The following is a 21,197-nucleotide window of genomic DNA, read 5'->3' as shown; positions in this document are numbered from 1 at the left end:
CTGCTGTCTTGACAAGAACCTCCACTCCGGTACACGTTTCATATCCCAGGAAAGAGCCAAGTGGACAAAGACGAGTGGACAAGACAAGTGGACAAGTGGACAAGTGGTGCTACGTAGGTCCAATGGAGTGTCACTCAGCCATGAAATCCACGTCATGAGGCTGGTAGCAGCATCCTGAGTGGATTTAGGTACGATCATCCTCAGTGAAATAAGTCCCACAAAAAAAGAAACTTATGATATCACTTATCGAGGGAATGTAAAAATCGCTCCCCATGCACTGAATCCCCAAACAAAACAGAGTCACGCTTTTAGAAAACACACTTATGCCTGCTTCAGGGGAAAGGTGAGGTGGGGTGACGCATAAAACTCGAGTTTGAAATGAGCACAGATACCCTTCCGAAAACCGAATATGGAATGGACACGACCTACTCCTTGCTCAATCAACTGGACTCACCAGACCCTGTTCATCGCACAAGTATCTATCCGACTAGTAAGCATCTTCAAAGCTAAGTCTTGATATCTCTGTGTAAGTGCATCAAGTGTGTGTCAAGCGGCCTAAAACCAGCAGGGAAAATCAGCTCAGACCCATTCTGAGGATACATTTCCAACATAAAGAAGAAACAAGCAGGGCAAAACAGAGAGAAATTCTTCCAAAATGCGTTCAGGGACTGGCATGCAACCAGGATTGACCACATCTACAGCCCCAGCGGCAGAAGACATAAGGCTGGACACTCTTGGGGCTGAGACGATTGGTGAGGTTGGGAAAGCAAATGCAGACCCTTGAAAGGAATCCTGCGTGCTCCCCATTCCATGGGTCCCAACTCTCCAGGTTCAACGCAATCTTCCGACAGCGAAAGCACTCATTGGAAACCCAGCGGATGCTACACCGTGGGATCGGGAAAGCTTTCTGAAACTCACCTCAGTTTTCATCTCCTGGTGCTCGTGTTCTCCATTCAGGCCCCCTTACTAACAATCTCCCCACTTGGAGACTCGGCGCCTTTCCATGCCTCTTTCGTACCGTCTGCAATTTGTCCGCAGGATGAACTGCAAGAGGGGGAACCAATGAGAGACTCGCTGGAGGTGTTTGGTCGGGCACATGTCACTCTCATTTCCCATCACGAAGAAGAATTCACCAGCGGTTCAGCCTGCCACCCCGGATCGACAATAGGGCGTGAAGCCATCCAGCCGTGTTGCGTCCCACTCACAAAAAAGCGACTTGGGAAATGGAGCTCAGGGGCACTGCACTTCCGAAACCTGCAGAGTTCTAAACGATAACTATCGCCCCAAAATATATTGAGGTCAGGCTACGAAGAGGCGCTGAACGCAAGGCAGAACTGCAGGAAACGGATGTCAACGGGTACATCGGAATGGCCCCGATAGCACATGAAAAGCGCCAGAACGTGGACAATGATGCGGTTGGCCAAAAAGGGCGTATGCGTTTTTTCCTGAATATATTCAGGAAAAAACGCATACGCCCTTTTTGGCCAACCAAGCAACCTGGGAGAGCAAATCAGCACTACAAAGAAATCTCTCGCCCCCACCCCCCGGGGCAAAAGGGCCAGGCGAAAAAAGTCTAAAAACCAGAAAGGCAGGACAGCCCACGGAGTCAAGGGAGCCTTGTTAAGCTGATGGGCGGGATGTCAATGGCCAACAGCCATTCTTCACAAGTGTATCCTCTTTCCCAAACCATGTAAAACACAGAACCACAGAGCATAGGGCAACTCCACACATGGGCGTTGACCTTGGGAAAATGAAAAAATCAACCAGACACAGGGACCCCAAAGTTGAGGGCTGCTGTCTTGACAAGAACCTCCACTCCGGTACATGTTTCATATCCCAGGAAAGAGCCAAGTGGACAAAGACGAGTGGACAAGTGGACAAGTGCAGAAGTGGTGCTACGTAGGTCCAATGGAGTGTCACTCAGCCATGAAATCCACGTCATGAGGCTGGTAGCAGCATCCTGAGTGGATTTAGGTACGATCATCCTCAGTGAAATAAGTCCCACAAAAAAAGAAACTTATGATATCACTTATCGAGGGAATGTAAAAATCGCTCCCCATGCACTGAATCCCCAAACAGAACAGAGTCACGCTTTTAGAAAACACACTTATGCCTGCTTCAGGGGAAAGGTGAGGTGGGGTGACGCATAAAACTCGAGTTTGAAATGAGCACAGATACCCTTCCGAAAACCGAATATGGAATGGACACGACCTACTCCTTGCTCAATCAACTGGACTCACCAGACCCTGTTCATCGCACAAGTATCTATCCGACTAGTAAGCATCTTCAAAGCTAAGTCTTGATATCTCTGTGTAAGTGCATCAAGTGTGTGTCAAGCGGCCTACAACCAGCAGGGAAAATCAGCTCAGACCCATTCTGAGGATACATTTCCAACATAAAGAAGAAACAAGCAGGGCAAAACAGAGAGAAATTCTTCCAAAATGTGTTCAGGGACTGGCATGCAACCAGGATTGACCACATCTACAGCCCCAGCGGCAGAAGACATAAGGCTGGACACTCTTGGGGCTGAGACGATTGGTGAGGTTGGGAAAGCAAATGCAGACCCTTGAAAGGAATCCTGCGTGCTCCCCATTCCATGGGTCCCAACTCTCCAGGTTCAACGCAATCTTCCGACAGCGAAAGCACTCATTGGAAACCCAGCGGATGCTACACCGTGGGATCGGGAAAGCTTTCTGAAACTCACCTCAGTTTTCATCTCCTGGTGCTCGTGTTCTCCATTCAGGCCCCCTTACTAACAATCTCCCCACTTGGAGACTCGGCGCCTTTCCATGCCTCTTTCGTACCGTCTGCAATTTGTCCGCAGGATGAACTGCAAGAGGGGGAACCAATGAGAGACTCGCTGGAGGTGTTTGGTCGGGCACATGTCACTCTCATTTCCCATCACGAAGAAGAATTCACCAGCGGTTCAGCCTGCCACCCCGGATCGACAATAGGGCGTGAAGCCATCCAGCCGTGTTGCGTCCCACTCACAAAAAAGCGACTTGGGAAATGGAGCTCAGGGGCACTGCACTTCCCAAACCTGCAGAGTTCTAAACGATAACTATCGCCCCAAAATATATTGAGGTCAGGCTACGAAGAGGCGCTGAACGCAAGGCAGAACTGCAGGAAACGGATGTCAACGGGTACATCGGAATGGCCCCGATAGCACATGAAAAGCGCCAGAACGTGGACAATGATGCGGTTGGCCAAAAAGGGCGTATGCGTTTTTTCCTGAATATATTCAGGAAAAAACGCATACGCCCTTTTTGGCCAACCAAGCAACCTGGGAGAGCAAATCAGCACTACAAAGAAATCTCTCGCCCCGCCCCCCCCCCCCCGGGGCAAAAGGGCCAGGCGAAAAAAGTCTAAAAACCAGAAAGGCAGGACAGGCCACGGAGTCAAGGGAGCCTTGTTAAGCTGATGGGCGGGATGTCAATGGCCAACAGCCAATCTTCACAAGTGTATCCTCTTTCCCAAACCATGGAAAACACAGAACCACAGAGCATAGGGCACTTCCACACATGGGCGTTGACCTTGGGAAAATGAAAAAATCAACCAGACACAGGGACCCCAAAGTTGAGGGCTGCTGTCTTGACAAGAACCTCCACTCCGGTACACGTTTCATATCCCAGGAAAGAGCCAAGTGGACAAAGACGAGTGGACAAGTGGACAAAGACATGTGGACAAGTGGACAAGTGGTGCTACGTAGGTCCAATGGAGTGTCACTCAGCCATGAAATCCACGTCATGAGGCTGGTAGCAGCATCCTGAGTGGATTTAGGTACGATCATCCTCAGTGAAATAAGTCCCACAAAAAAAGAAACTTATGATATCACTTATCGAGGGAATGTAAAAATCGCTCCCCATGCACTGAATCCCCAAACAGAACAGAGTCACGCTTTTAGAAAACACACTTATGCCTGCTTCAGGGGAAAGGTGAGGTGGGGTGACGCATAAAACTCGAGTTTGAAATGAGCACAGATACCCTTCCGAAAACCGAATATGGAATGGACACGACCTACTCCTTGCTCAATCAACTGGACTCACCAGACCCTGTTCATCGCACAAGTATCTATCCGACTAGTAAGCATCTTCAAAGCTAAGTCTTGATATCTCTGTGTAAGTGCATCAAGTGTGTGTCAAGCGGCCTAAAACCAGCAGGGAAAATCAGCTCAGACCCATTCTGAGGATACATTTCCAACATAAAGAAGAAACAAGCAGGGCAAAACAGAGAGAAATTCTTCCAAAATGCGTTCAGGGACTGGCATGCAACCAGGATTGACCACATCTACAGCCCCAGCGGCAGAAGACATAAGGCTGGACACTCTTGGGGCTGAGACGATTGGTGAGGTTGGGAAAGCAAATGCAGACCCTTGAAAGGAATCCTGCGTGCTCCCCATTCCATGGGTCCCAACTCTCCAGGTTCAACGCAATCTTCCGACAGCGAAAGCACTCATTGGAAACCCAGCGGATGCTACACCGTGGGATCGGGAAAGCTTTCTGAAACTCACCTCAGTTTTCATCTCCTGGTGCTCGTGTTCTCCATTCAGGCCCCCTTACTAACAATCTCCCCACTTGGAGACTCGGCGCCTTTCCATGCCTCTTTCGTACCGTCTGCAATTTGTCCGCAGGATGAACTGCAAGAGGGGGAACCAATGAGAGACTCGCTGGAGGTGTTTGGTCGGGCACATGTCACTCTCATTTCCCATCACGAAGAAGAATTCACCAGCGGTTCAGCCTGCCACCCCGGATCGACAATAGGGCGTGAAGCCATCCAGCCGTGTTGCGTCCCACTCACAAAAAAGCGACTTGGGAAATGGAGCTCAGGGGCACTGCACTTCCCAAACCTGCAGAGTTCTAAACGATAACTATCGCCCCAAAATATATTGAGGTCAGGCTACGAAGAGGCGCTGAACGCAAGGCAGAACTGCAGGAAACGGATGTCAACGGGTACATCGGAATGGCCCCGATAGCACATGAAAAGCGCCAGAACGTGGACAATGATGCGGTTGGCCAAAAAGGGCGTATGCGTTTTTTCCTGAATATATTCAGGAAAAAACGCATACGCCCTTTTTGGCCAACCAAGCAACCTGGGAGAGCAAATCAGCACTACAAAGAAATCTCTCGCCCCCCCCCCCCCGGGGCAAAAGGGCCAGGCGAAAAAAGTCTAAAAACCAGAAAGGCAGGACAGCCCACGGAGTCAAGGGAGCCTTGTTAAGCTGATGGGCGGGATGTCAATGGCCAACAGCCATTCTTCACAAGTGTATCCTCTTTCCCAAACCATGTAAAACACAGAACCACAGAGCATAGGGCAACTCCACACATGGGCGTTGACCTTGGGAAAATGAAAAAATCAACCAGACACAGGGACCCCAAAGTTGAGGGCTGCTGTCTTGACAAGAACCTCCACTCCGGTACACGTTTCATATCCCAGGAAAGAGCCAAGTGGACAAAGACGAGTGGACAAGTGGACAAGTGCAGAAGTGGTGCTACGTAGGTCCAATGGAGTGTCACTCAGCCATGAAATCCACGTCATGAGGCTGGTAGCAGCATCCTGAGTGGATTTAGGTACGATCATCCTCAGTGAAATAAGTCCCACAAAAAAAGAAACTTATGATATCACTTATCGAGGGAATGTAAAAATCGCTCCCCATGCACTGAATCCCCAAACAGAACAGAGTCACGCTTTTAGAAAACACACTTATGCCTGCTTCAGGGGAAAGGTGAGGTGGGGTGACGCATAAAACTCGAGTTTGAAATGAGCACAGATACCCTTCCGAAAACCGAATATGGAATGGACACGACCTACTCCTTGCTCAATCAACTGGACTCACCAGACCCTGTTCATCGCACAAGTATCTATCCGACTAGTAAGCATCTTCAAAGCTAAGTCTTGATATCTCTGTGTAAGTGCATCAAGTGTGTGTCAAGCGGCCTACAACCAGCAGGGAAAATCAGCTCAGACCCATTCTGAGGATACATTTCCAACATAAAGAAGAAACAAGCAGGGCAAAACAGAGAGAAATTCTTCCAAAATGTGTTCAGGGACTGGCATGCAACCAGGATTGACCACATCTACAGCCCCAGCGGCAGAAGACATAAGGCTGGACACTCTTGGGGCTGAGACGATTGGTGAGGTTGGGAAAGCAAATGCAGACCCTTGAAAGGAATCCTGCGTGCTCCCCATTCCATGGGTCCCAACTCTCCAGGTTCAACGCAATCTTCCGACAGCGAAAGCACTCATTGGAAACCCAGCGGATGCTACACCGTGGGATCGGGAAAGCTTTCTGAAACTCACCTCAGTTTTCATCTCCTGGTGCTCGTGTTCTCCATTCAGGCCCCCTTACTAACAATCTCCCCACTTGGAGACTCGGCGCCTTTCCATGCCTCTTTCGTACCGTCTGCAATTTGTCCGCAGGATGAACTGCAAGAGGGGGAACCAATGAGAGACTCGCTGGAGGTGTTTGGTCGGGCACATGTCACTCTCATTTCCCATCACGAAGAAGAATTCACCAGCGGTTCAGCCTGCCACCCCGGATCGACAATAGGGCGTGAAGCCATCCAGCCGTGTTGCGTCCCACTCACAAAAAAGCGACTTGGGAAATGGAGCTCAGGGGCACTGCACTTCCCAAACCTGCAGAGTTCTAAACGATAACTATCGCCCCAAAATATATTGAGGTCAGGCTACGAAGAGGCGCTGAACGCAAGGCAGAACTGCAGGAAACGGATGTCAACGGGTACATCGGAATGGCCCCGATAGCACATGAAAAGCGCCAGAACGTGGACAATGATGCGGTTGGCCAAAAAGGGCGTATGCGTTTTTTCCTGAATATATTCAGGAAAAAACGCATACGCCCTTTTTGGCCAACCAAGCAACCTGGGAGAGCAAATCAGCACTACAAAGAAATCTCTCGCCCCGCCCCCCCCCCCCCCGGGGCAAAAGGGCCAGGCGAAAAAAGTCTAAAAACCAGAAAGGCAGGACAGGCCACGGAGTCAAGGGAGCCTTGTTAAGCTGATGGGCGGGATGTCAATGGCCAACAGCCAATCTTCACAAGTGTATCCTCTTTCCCAAACCATGGAAAACACAGAACCACAGAGCATAGGGCACTTCCACACATGGGCGTTGACCTTGGGAAAATGAAAAAATCAACCAGACACAGGGACCCCAAAGTTGAGGGCTGCTGTCTTGACAAGAACCTCCACTCCGGTACACGTTTCATATCCCAGGAAAGAGCCAAGTGGACAAAGACGAGTGGACAAGTGGACAAAGACATGTGGACAAGTGGACAAGTGGTGCTACGTAGGTCCAATGGAGTGTCACTCAGCCATGAAATCCACGTCATGAGGCTGGTAGCAGCATCCTGAGTGGATTTAGGTACGATCATCCTCAGTGAAATAAGTCCCACAAAAAAAGAAACTTATGATATCACTTATCGAGGGAATGTAAAAATCGCTCCCCATGCACTGAATCCCCAAACAGAACAGAGTCACGCTTTTAGAAAACACACTTATGCCTGCTTCAGGGGAAAGGTGAGGTGGGGTGACGCATAAAACTCGAGTTTGAAATGAGCACAGATACCCTTCCGAAAACCGAATATGGAATGGACACGACCTACTCCTTGCTCAATCAACTGGACTCACCAGACCCTGTTCATCGCACAAGTATCTATCCGACTAGTAAGCATCTTCAAAGCTAAGTCTTGATATCTCTGTGTAAGTGCATCAAGTGTGTGTCAAGCGGCCTAAAACCAGCAGGGAAAATCAGCTCAGACCCATTCTGAGGATACATTTCCAACATAAAGAAGAAACAAGCAGGGCAAAACAGAGAGAAATTCTTCCAAAATGCGTTCAGGGACTGGCATGCAACCAGGATTGACCACATCTACAGCCCCAGCGGCAGAAGACATAAGGCTGGACACTCTTGGGGCTGAGACGATTGGTGAGGTTGGGAAAGCAAATGCAGACCCTTGAAAGGAATCCTGCGTGCTCCCCATTCCATGGGTCCCAACTCTCCAGGTTCAACGCAATCTTCCGACAGCGAAAGCACTCATTGGAAACCCAGCGGATGCTACACCGTGGGATCGGGAAAGCTTTCTGAAACTCACCTCAGTTTTCATCTCCTGGTGCTCGTGTTCTCCATTCAGGCCCCCTTACTAACAATCTCCCCACTTGGAGACTCGGCGCCTTTCCATGCCTCTTTCGTACCGTCTGCAATTTGTCCGCAGGATGAACTGCAAGAGGGGGAACCAATGAGAGACTCGCTGGAGGTGTTTGGTCGGGCACATGTCACTCTCATTTCCCATCACGAAGAAGAATTCACCAGCGGTTCAGCCTGCCACCCCGGATCGACAATAGGGCGTGAAGCCATCCAGCCGTGTTGCGTCCCACTCACAAAAAAGCGACTTGGGAAATGGAGCTCAGGGGCACTGCACTTCCCAAACCTGCAGAGTTCTAAACGATAACTATCGCCCCAAAATATATTGAGGTCAGGCTACGAAGAGGCGCTGAACGCAAGGCAGAACTGCAGGAAACGGATGTCAACGGGTACATCGGAATGGCCCCGATAGCACATGAAAAGCGCCAGAACGTGGACAATGATGCGGTTGGCCAAAAAGGGCGTATGCGTTTTTTCCTGAATATATTCAGGAAAAAACGCATACGCCCTTTTTGGCCAACCAAGCAACCTGGGAGAGCAAATCAGCACTACAAAGAAATCTCTCGCCCCCCCCCGCCCGGGGCAAAAGGGCCAGGCGAAAAAAGTCTAAAAACCAGAAAGGCAGGACAGCCCACGGAGTCAAGGGAGCCTTGTTAAGCTGATGGGCGGGATGTCAATGGCCAACAGCCATTCTTCACAAGTGTATCCTCTTTCCCAAACCATGTAAAACACAGAACCACAGAGCATAGGGCAACTCCACACATGGGCGTTGACCTTGGGAAAATGAAAAAATCAACCAGACACAGGGACCCCAAAGTTGAGGGCTGCTGTCTTGACAAGAACCTCCACTCCGGTACATGTTTCATATCCCAGGAAAGAGCCAAGTGGACAAAGACGAGTGGACAAGTGGACAAGTGGACAAGTGGTGCTACGTAGGTCCAATGGAGTGTCACTCAGCCATGAAATCCACGTCATGAGGCTGGTAGCAGCATCCTGAGTGGATTTAGGTACGATCATCCTCAGTGAAATAAGTCCCACAAAAAAAGAAACTTATGATATCACTTATCGAGGGAATGTAAAAATCGCTCCCCATGCACTGAATCCCCAAACAGAACAGAGTCACGCTTTTAGAAAACACACTTATGCCTGCTTCAGGGGAAAGGTGAGGTGGGGTGACGCATAAAACTCGAGTTTGAAATGAGCACAGATACCCTTCCGAAAACCGAATATGGAATGGACACGACCTACTCCTTGCTCAATCAACTGGACTCACCAGACCCTGTTCATCGCACAAGTATCTATCCGACTAGTAAGCATCTTCAAAGCTAAGTCTTGATATCTCTGTGTAAGTGCATCAAGTGTGTGTCAAGCGGCCTAAAACCAGCAGGGAAAATCAGCTCAGACCCATTCTGAGGATACATTTCCAACATAAAGAAGAAACAAGCAGGGCAAAACAGAGAGAAATTCTTCGAAAATGTGTTCAGGGACTGGCATGCAACCAGGATTGACCACATCTACAGCCCCAGCGGCAGAAGACATAAGGCTGGACACTCTTGGGGCTGAGACGATTGGTGAGGTTGGGAAAGCAAATGCAGACCCTTGAAAGGAATCCTGCGTGCTCCCCATTCCATGGGTCCCAACTCTCCAGGTTCAACGCAATCTTCCGACAGCGAAAGCACTCATTGGAAACCCAGCGGATGCTACACCGTGGGATCGGGAAAGCTTTCTGAAACTCACCTCAGTTTTCATCTCCTGGTGCTCGTGTTCTCCATTCAGGCCCCCTTACTAACAATCTCCCCACTTGGAGACTCGGCGCCTTTCCATGCCTCTTTCGTACCGTCTGCAATTTGTCCGCAGGATGAACTGCAAGAGGGGGAACCAATGAGAGACTCGCTGGAGGTGTTTGGTCGGGCACATGTCACTCTCATTTCCCATCACGAAGAAGAATTCACCAGCGGTTCAGCCTGCCACCCCGGATCGACAATAGGGCGTGAAGCCATCCAGCCGTGTTGCGTCCCACTCACAAAAAAGCGACTTGGGAAATGGAGCTCAGGGGCACTGCACTTCCCAAACCTGCAGAGTTCTAAACGATAACTATCGCCCCAAAATATATTGAGGTCAGGCTACGAAGAGGCGCTGAACGCAAGGCAGAACTGCAGGAAACGGATGTCAACGGGTACATCGGAATGGCCCCGATAGCACATGAAAAGCGCCAGAACGTGGACAATGATGCGGTTGGCCAAAAAGGGCGTATGCGTTTTTTCCTGAATATATTCAGGAAAAAACGCATACGCCCTTTTTGGCCAACCAAGCAACCTGGGAGAGCAAATCAGCACTACAAAGAAATCTCTCGCCCCGCCCCCCCCCCGGGGCAAAAGGGCCAGGCGAAAAAAGTCTAAAAACCAGAAAGGCAGGACAGCCCACGGAGTCAAGGGAGCCTTGTTAAGCTGATGGGCGGGATGTCAATGGCCAACAGCCAATCTTCACAAGTGTATCCTCTTTCCCAAACCATGGAAAACACAGAACCACAGAGCATAGGGCACTTCCACACATGGGCGTTGACCTTGGGAAAATGAAAAAATCAACCAGACACAGGGACCCCAAAGTTGAGGGCTGCTGTCTTGACAAGAACCTCCACTCCGGTACACGTTTCATATCCCAGGAAAGAGCCAAGTGGACAAAGACGAGTGGACAAGTGGACAAAGACAAGTGGACAAGTGGACAAGTGGTGCTACGTAGGTCCAATGGAGTGTCACTCAGCCATGAAATCCACGTCATGAGGCTGGTAGCAGCATCCTGAGTGGATTTAGGTACGATCATCCTCAGTGAAATAAGTCCCACAAAAAAAGAAACTTATGATATCACTTATCGAGGGAATGTAAAAATCGCTCCCCATGCACTGAATCCCCAAACAGAACAGAGTCACGCTTTTAGAAAACACACTTATGCCTGCTTCAGGGGAAAGGTGAGGTGGGGTGACGCATAAAACTCGAGTTTGAAATGAGCACAGATACCCTTCCGAAAACCGAATATGGAATGGACACGACCTACTCCTTGCTCAATCAACTGGACTCACCAGACCCTGTTCATCGCACAAGTATCTATCCGACTAGTAAGCATCTTCAAAGCTAAGTCTTGATATCTCTGTGTAAGTGCATCAAGTGTGTGTCAAGCGGCCTAAAACCAGCAGGGAAAATCAGCTCAGACCCATTCTGAGGATACATTTCCAACATAAAGAAGAAACAAGCAGGGCAAAACAGAGAGAAATTCTTCCAAAATGTGTTCAGGGACTGGCATGCAACCAGGATTGACCACATCTACAGCCCCAGCGGCAGAAGACATAAGGCTGGACACTCTTGGGGCTGAGACGATTGGTGAGGTTGGGAAAGCAAATGCAGACCCTTGAAAGGAATCCTGCGTGCTCCCCATTCCATGGGTCCCAACTCTCCAGGTTCAACGCAATCTTCCGACAGCGAAAGCACTCATTGGAAACCCAGCGGATGCTACACCGTGGGATCGGGAAAGCTTTCTGAAACTCACCTCAGTTTTCATCTCCTGGTGCTCGTGTTCTCCATTCAGGCCCCCTTACTAACAATCTCCCCACTTGGAGACTCGGCGCCTTTCCATGCCTCTTTCGTACCGTCTGCAATTTGTCCGCAGGATGAACTGCAAGAGGGGGAACCAATGAGAGACTCGCTGGAGGTGTTTGGTCGGGCACATGTCACTCTCATTTCCCATCACGAAGAAGAATTCACCAGCGGTTCAGCCTGCCACCCCGGATCGACAATAGGGCGTGAAGCCATCCAGCCGTGTTGCGTCCCACTCACAAAAAAGCGACTTGGGAAATGGAGCTCAGGGGCACTGCACTTCCCAAACCTGCAGAGTTCTAAACGATAACTATCGCCCCAAAATATATTGAGGTCAGGCTACGAAGAGGCGCTGAACGCAAGGCAGAACTGCAGGAAACGGATGTCAACGGGTACATCGGAATGGCCCCGATAGCACATGAAAAGCGCCAGAACGTGGACAATGATGCGGTTGGCCAAAAAGGGCGTATGCGTTTTTTCCTGAATATATTCAGGAAAAAACGCATACGCCCTTTTTGGCCAACCAAGCAACCTGGGAGAGCAAATCAGCACTATAAAGAAATCTCTCGCCCCCCCCCCCCGGGGCAAAAGGGCCAGGCGAAATAAGTCTAAAAACCAGAAAGGCAGGACAGCCCACGGAGTCAAGGGAGCCTTGTTAAGCTGATGGGCGGGATGTCAATGGCCAACAGCCAATCTTCACAAGTGTATCCTCTTTCCCAAACCATGTAAAACACAGAACCACAGAGCATAGGGCACTTCCACACATGGGCGTTGACCTTGGGAAAATGAAAAAATCAACCAGACACAGGGACCCCAAAGTTGAGGGCTGCTGTCTTGACAAGAACCTCCACTCCGGTACACGTTTCATATCCCAGGAAAGAGCCAAGTGGACAAAGACGAGTGGACAAGTGGACAAAGACAAGTGGACAAGTGGACAAGTGGTGCTACGTAGGTCCAATGGAGTGTCACTCAGCCATGAAATCCACGTCATGAGGCTGGTAGCAGCATCCTGAGTGGATTTAGGTACGATCATCCTCAGTGAAATAAGTCCCACAAAAAAAGAAACTTATGATATCACTTATCGAGGGAATGTAAAAATCGCTCCCCATGCACTGAATCCCCAAACAGAACACAGTCACGCTTTTAGAAAACACACTTATGCCTGCTTCAGGGGAAAGGTGAGGTGGGGTGACGCATAAAACTCGAGTTTGAAATGAGCACAGATACCCTTCCGAAAACCGAATATGGAATGGACACGACCTACTCCTTGCTCAATCAACTGGACTCACCAGACCCTGTTCATCGCACAAGTATCTATCCGACTAGTAAGCATCTTCAAAGCTAAGTCTTGATATCTCTGTGTAAGTGCATCAAGTGTGTGTCAAGCGGCCTAAAACCAGCAGGGAAAATCAGCTCAGACCCATTCTGAGGATACATTTCCAACATAAAGAAGAAACAAGCAGGGCAAAACAGAGAGAAATTCTTCCAAAATGCGTTCAGGGACTGGCATGCAACCAGCATTGACCACATCTACAGCCCCAGCGGCAGAAGACATAAGGCTGGACACTCTTGGGGCTGAGACGATTGGTGAGGTTGGGAAAGCAAATGCAGACCCTTGAAAGGAATCCTGCGTGCTCCCCATTCCATGGGTCCCAACTCTCCAGGTTCAACGCAATCTTCCGACAGCGAAAGCACTCATTGGAAACCCAGCGGTTGCTACACCGTGGGATCGGGAAAGCTTTCTGAAACTCACCTCAGTTTTCATCTCCTGGTGCTCGTGTCCTCCATTCAGGCCCCCTTACTAACAATCTCCCCACTTGGAGACTCGGCGCCTTTCCATGCCTCTTTCGTACCGTCTGCAATTTGTCCGCAGGATGAACTGCAAGAGGGGGAACCAATGAGAGACTCGCTGGAGGTGTTTGGTCGGGCACATGTCACTCTCATTTCCCATCACGAAGAAGAATTCACCAGCGGTTCAGCCTGCCACCCCGGATCGACAATAGGGCGTGAAGCCATCCAGCCGTGTTGCGTCCCACTCACAAAAAAGCGACTTGGGAAATGGAGCTCAGGGGCACTGCACTTCCCAAACCTGCAGAGTTCTAAACGATAACTATCGCCCCAAAATATATTGAGGTCAGGCTACGAAGAGGCGCTGAACGCAAGGCAGAACTGCAGGAAACGGATGTCAACGGGTACATCGGAATGGCCCCGATAGCACATGAAAAGCGCCAGAACGTGGACAATGATGCGGTTGGCCAAAAAGGGCGTATGCGTTTTTTCCTGAATATATTCAGGAAAAAACGCATACGCCCTTTTTGGCCATCCAAGCAACCTGGGAGAGCAAATCAGCACTACAAAGAAATCTCTCGCCCCCCCCCCCGGGGCAAAAGGGCCAGGCGAAAAAAGTCTAAAAACCAGAAAGGCAGGACAGCCCACGGAGTCAAGGGAGCCTTGTTAAGCTGATGGGCGGGATGTCAATGGCCAACAGCCAATCTTCACAAGTGTATCCTCTTTCACAAACCATGTAAAACACAGAACCACAGAGCATAGGGCACTTCCACACATGGGCGTTGACCTTGGGAAAATGAAAAAATCAACCAGACACAGGGACCCCAAAGTTGAGGGCTGCTGTCTTGACAAGAACCTCCACTCCGGTACACGTTTCATATCCCAGGAAAGAGCCAAGTGGACAAAGACGAGTGGACAAGTGGACAAAGACAAGTGGACAAGTGGACAAGTGGTGCTACGTAGGTCCAATGGAGTGTCACTCAGCCATGAAATCCACGTCATGAGGCTGGTAGCAGCATCCTGAGTGGATTTAGGTACGATCATCCTCAGTGAAATAAGTCCCACAAAAAAAGAAACTTATGATATCACTTATCGAGGGAATGTAAAAATCGCTCCCCATGCACTGAATCCCCAAACAGAACACAGTCACGCTTTTAGAAAACACACTTATGCCTGCTTCAGGGGAAAGGTGAGGTGGGGTGACGCATAAAACTCGAGTTTGAAATGAGCACAGATACCCTTCCGAAAACCGAATATGGAATGGACACGACCTACTCCTTGCTCAATCAACTGGACTCACCAGACCCTGTTCATCGCACAAGTATCTATCCGACTAGTAAGCATCTTCAAAGCTAAGTCTTGATATCTCTGTGTAAGTGCATCAAGTGTGTGTCAAGCGGCCTAAAACCAGCAGGGAAAATCAGCTCAGACCCATTCTGAGGATACATTTCCAACATAAAGAAGAAACAAGCAGGGCAAAACAGAGAGAAATTCTTCCAAAATGCGTTCAGGGACTGGCATGCAACCAGCATTGACCACATCTACAGCCCCAGCGGCAGAAGACATAAGGCTGGACACTCTTGGGGCTGAGACGATTGGTGAGGTTGGGAAAGCAAATGCAGACCCTTGAAAGGAATCCTGCGTGCTCCCCATTCCATGGGTCCCAACTCTCCAGGTTCAACGCAATCTTCCGACAGCGAAAGCACTCATTGGAAACCCAGCGGTTGCTACACCGTGGGATCGGGAAAGCTTTCTGAAACTCACCTCAGTTTTCATCTCCTGGTGCTCGTGTTCTCCATTCAGGCCCCCTTACTAACAATCTCCCCACTTGGAGACTCGGCGCCTTTCCATGCCTCTTTCGTACCGTCTGCAATTTGTCCGCAGGATGAACTGCAAGAGGGGGAACCAATGAGAGACTCGCTGGAGGTGTTTGGTCGGGCACATGTCACTCTCATTTCCCATCACGAAGAAGAATTCACCAGCGGTTCAGCCTGCCACCCCGGATCGACAATAGGGCGTGAAGCCATCCAGCCGTGTTGCGTCCCACTCACAAAAAAGCGACTTGGGAAATGGAGCTCAGGGGCACTGCACTTCCCAAACCTGCAGAGTTCTAAACGATAACTATCGCCCCAAAATATATTGAGGTCAGGCTACGAAGAGGCGCTGAACGCAAGGCAGAACTGCAGGAAACGGATGTCAACGGGTACATCGGAATGGCCCCGATAGCACATGAAAAGCGCCAGAACGTGGACAATGATGCGGTTGGCCAAAAAGGGCGTATGCGTTTTTTCCTGAATATATTCAGGAAAAAACGCATACGCCCTTTTTGGCCAACCAAGCAACCTGGGAGAGCAAATCAGCACTACAAAGAAATCTCTCGCCCCCCCCCCCCGGGGCAAAAGGGCCAGGCGAAAAAAGTCTAAAAACCAGAAAGGCAGGACAGCCCACGGAGTCAAGGGAGCCTTGTTAAGCTGATGGGCGGGATGTCAATGGCCAACAGCCAATCTTCACAAGTGTATCCTCTTTCCCAAACCATGTAAAACACAGAACCACAGAGCATAGGGCACTTCCACACATGGGCGTTGACCTTGGGAAAATGAAAAAATCAACCAGACACAGGGACCCCAAAGTTGAGGGCTGCTGTCTTGACAAGAACCTCCACTCCGGTACACGTTTCATATCCCAGGAAAGAGCCAAGTGGACAAAGACGAGTGGACAAGTGGACAAAGACAAGTGGACAAGTGGACAAGTGGTGCTACGTAGGTCCAATGGAGTGTCACTCAGCCATGAAATCCACGTCATGAGGCTGGTAGCAGCATCCTGAGTGGATTTAGGTACGATCATCCTCAGTGAAATAAGTCCCACAAAAAAAGAAACTTATGATATCACTTATCGAGGGAATGTAAAAATCGCTCCCCATGCACTGAATCCCCAAACAGAACACAGTCACGCTTTTAGAAAACACACTTATGCCTGCTTCAGGGGAAAGGTGAGGTGGGGTGACGCATAAAACTCGAGTTTGAAATGAGCACAGATACCCTTCCGAAAACCGAATATGGAATGGACACGACCTACTCCTTGCTCAATCAACTGGACTCACCAGACCCTGTTCATCGCACAAGTATCTATCCGACTAGTAAGCATCTTCAAAGCTAAGTCTTGATATCTCTGTGTAAGTGCATCAAGTGTGTGTCAAGCGGCCTAAAACCAGCAGGGAAAATCAGCTCAGACCCATTCTGAGGATACATTTCCAACATAAAGAAGAAACAAGCAGGGCAAAACAGAGAGAAATTCTTCCAAAATGCGTTCAGGGACTGGCATGCAACCAGGATTGACCACATCTACAGCCCCAGCGGCAGAAGACATAAGGCTGGACACTCTTGGGGCTGAGACGATTGGTGAGGTTGGGAAAGCAAATGCAGACCCTTGAAAGGAATCCTGCGTGCTCCCCATTCCATGGGTCCCAACTCTCCAGGTTCAACGCAATCTTCTGACAGCGAAAGCACTCATTGGAAACCCAGCGGATGCTACACCGTGGGATCGGGAAAGCTTTCTGAAACTCACCTCAGTTTTCATCTCCTGGTGCTCGTGTTCTCCATTCAGGCCCCCTTACTAACAATCTCCCCACTTGGAGACTCGGCGCCTTTCCATGCCTCTTTCGTACCGTCTGCAATTTGTCCGCAGGATGAACTGCAAGAGGGGGAACCAGTGAGAGACTCGCTGGAGGTGTTTGGTCGGGCACATGTCACTCTCATTTCCCATCACGAAGAAGAATTCACCAGCGGTTCAGCCTGCCACCCCGGATCGACAATAGGGCGTGAAGCCATCCAGCCGTGTTGCGTCCCACTCACAAAAAAGCGACTTGGGAAATGGAGCTCAGGGGCACTGCACTTCCCAAACCTGCAGAGTTCTAAACGATGACTATCGCCCCAAAATATATTGAGGTCAGGCTACGAAGAGGCGCTGAACGCAAGGCAGAACTGCAGGAAACGGATGTCAACGGGTACATCGGAATGGCCCCGATAGCACATGAAAAGCGCCAGAACGTGGACAATGATGCGGTTGGCCAAAAAGGGCGTATGCGTTTTTTCCTGAATATATTCAGGAAAAAACGCATACGCCCTTTTTGGCCAACCAAGCAACCTGGGAGAGCAAATCAGCACTACAAAGAAATCTCTCGCCCCCCCCCCCCGGGGCAAAAGGGCCAGGCGAAAAAAGTCTAAAAACCAGAAAGGCAGGACAGCCCACGGAGTCAAGGGAGCCTTGTTAAGCTGATGGGCGGGATGTCAATGGCCAACAGCCAATCTTCACAAGTGTATCCTCTTTCCCAAACCATGTAAAACACAGAACCACAGAGCATAGGGCACTTCCACACATGGGCGTTGACCTTGGGAAAATGAAAAAATCAACCAGACACAGGGACCCCAAAGTTGAGGGCTGCTGTCTTGACAAGAACCTCCACTCCGGTACACGTTTCATATCCCAGGAAAGAGCCAAGTGGACAAAGACGAGTGGACAAGTGGACAAAGACAAGTGGACAAGTGGACAAGTGGTGCTACGTAGGTCCAATGGAGTGTCACTCAGCCATGAAATCCACGTCATGAGGCTGGTAGCAGCATCCTGAGTGGATTTAGGTACGATCATCCTCAGTGAAATAAGTCCCACAAAAAAAGAAACTTATGATATCACTTATCGAGGGAATGTAACAATCGCTCCCCATGCACTGAATCCCCAAACAGAACAGAGTCACGCTTTTAGAAAACACACTTATGCCTGCTTCAGGGGAAAGGTGAGGTGGGGTGACGCATAAAACTCGAGTTTGAAATGAGCACAGATACCCTTCCGAAAACCGAATATGGAATGGACACGACCTACTCCTTGCTCAATCAACTGGACTCACCAGACCCTGTTCATCGCACAAGTATCTATCCGACTAGTAAGCATCTTCAAAGCTAAGTCTTGATATCTCTGTGTAAGTGCATCAAGTGTGTGTCAAGCGGCCTAAAACCAGCAGGGAAAATCAGCTCAGACCCATTCTGAGGATACATTTCCAACATAAAGAAGAAACAAGCAGGGCAAAACAGAGAGAAATTCTTCCAAAATGCGTTCAGGGACTGGCATGCAACCAGGATTGACCACATCTACAGCCCCAGCGGCAGAAGACATAAGGCTGGACACTCTTGGGGCTGAGACGATTGGTGAGGTTGGGAAAGCAAATGCAGACCCTTGAAAGGAATCCTGCGTGCTCCCCATTCCATGGGTCCCAACTCTCCAGGTTCAACGCAATCTTCCGACAGCGAAAGCACTCATTGGAAACCCAGCGGATGCTACACCGTGGGATCGGGAAAGCTTTCTGAAACTCACCTCAGTTTTCATCTCCTGGTGCTCGTGTTCTCCATTCAGGCCCCCTTACTAACAATCTCCCCACTTGGAGACTCGGCGCCTTTCCATGCCTCTTTCGTACCGTCTGCAATTTGTCCGCAGGATGAACTGCAAGAGGGGGAACCAATGAGAGACTCGCTGGAGGTGTTTGGTCGGGCACATGTCACTCTCATTTCCCATCACGAAGAAGAATTCACCAGCGGTTCAGCCTGCCACCCCGGATCGACAATAGGACGTGAAGCCATCCAGCCGTGTTGCGTCCCACTCACAAAAAAGCGACTTGGGAAATGGAGCTCAGGGGCACTGCACTTCCCAAACCTGCAGAGTTCTAAACGATAACTATCGCCCCCAAATATATTGAGGTCAGGCTACGAAGAGGCGCTGAACGCAAGGCAGAACTGCAGGAAACGGATGTCAACGGGTACATCGGAATGGCCCCGATAGCACATGAAAAGCGCCAGAACGTGGACAATGATGCGGTTGGCCAAAAAGGGCGTATGCGTTTTTTCCTGAATATATTCAGGAAAAAACGCATACGCCCTTTTTGGCCAACCAAGCAACCTGGGAGAGCAAATCAGCACTACAAAGAAATCTCTCGCCCCCCCCCCCGCCGGGGCAAAAGGGCCAGGCGAAAAAAGTCTAAAAACCAGAAAGGCAGGACAGCCCACGGAGTCAAGGGAGCCTTGTTAAGCTGATGGGCGGGATGTCAATGGCCAACAGCCAATCTTCACAAGTGTATCCTCTTTCCCAAACCATGTAAAACACAGAACCACAGAGCATAGGGCACTTCCACACATGGGCGTTGACCTTGGGAGAATGAAAAAATCAACCAGACACAGGGACCCCAAAGTTGAGGGCTGCTGTCTTGACAAGAACCTCCACTCCGGTACACGTTTCATATCCCAGGAAAGAGCCAAGTGGACAAAGACGAGTGGACAAGTGGACAAAGACAAGTGGACAAGTGGACAAGTGGTGCTACGTAGGTCCAATGGAGTGTCACTCAGCCATGAAATCCACGTCATGAGGCTGGTAGCAGCATCCTGAGTGGATTTAGGTACGATCATCCTCAGTGAAATAAGTCCCACAAAGAAAGAAACTTATGATATCACTTATCGAGGGAATGTAAAAATCGCTCCCCATGCACTGAATCCCCAAACAGAACAGAGTCACGCTTTTAGAAAACACACTTATGCCTGCTTCAGGGGAAAGGTGAGGTGGGGTGACGCATAAAACTCGAGTTTGAAATGAGCACAGATACCCTTCCGAAAACCGAATATGGAATGGACACGACCTACTCCTTGCTCAATCAACTGGACTCACCAGACCCTGTTCATCGCACAAGTATCTATCCGACTAGTAAGCATCTTCAAAGCTAAGTCTTGATATCTCTGTGTAAGTGCATCAAGTGTGTGTCAAGCGGCCTACAACCAGCAGGGAAAATCAGCTCAGACCCATTCTGAGGATACATTTCCAACATAAAGAAGAAACAAGCAGGGCAAAACAGAGAGAAATTCTTCCAAAATGCGTTCAGGGACTGGCATGCAACCAGGATTGACCACATCTACAGCCCCAGCGGCAGAAGACATAAGGCTGGACACTCTTGGGGCTGAGACGATTGGTGAGGTTGGGAAAGCAAATGCAGACCCTTGAAAGGAATCCTGCGTGCTCCCCATTCCATGGGTCCCAACTCTCCAGGTTCAACGCAATCTTCCGACAGCGAAAGCACTCATTGGAAACCCAGCGGATGCTACACCGTGGGATCGGGAAAGCTTTCTGAAACTCACCTCAGTTTTCATCTCCTGGTGCTCGTGTTCTCCATTCAGGCCCCCTTACTAACAATCTCCCCACTTGGAGACTCGGCGCCTTTCCATGCCTCTTTCGTACCGTCTGCAATTTGTCCGCAGGATGAACTGCAAGAGGGGGAACCAATGAGAGACTCGCTGGAGGTGTTTGGTCGGGCACATGTCACTCTCATTTCCCATCACGAAGAAGAATTCACCAGCGGTTCAGCCTGCCACCCCGGATCGACAATAGGGCGTGAAGCCATCCAGCCGTGTTGCGTCCCACTCACAAAAAAGCGACTTGGGAAATGGAGCTCAGGGGCACTGCACTTCCCAAACCTGCAGAGTTCTAAACGATAACTATCGCCCCCAAATATATTGAGGTCAGGCTACGAAGAGGCGCTGAACGCAAGGCAGAACTGCAGGAAACGGATGTCAACGGGTACATCGGAATGGCCCCGATAGCACATGAAAAGCGCCAGAACGTGGACAATGATGCGGTTGG

The sequence above is a fragment of the Kogia breviceps genome, chromosome 1 (assembly GCF_026419965.1).
Source record: "Kogia breviceps isolate mKogBre1 chromosome 1, mKogBre1 haplotype 1, whole genome shotgun sequence".
Lineage (NCBI taxonomy): Eukaryota > Metazoa > Chordata > Mammalia > Artiodactyla > Physeteridae > Kogia > Kogia breviceps.
This window is presented reverse-complemented; position numbering follows the sequence as displayed.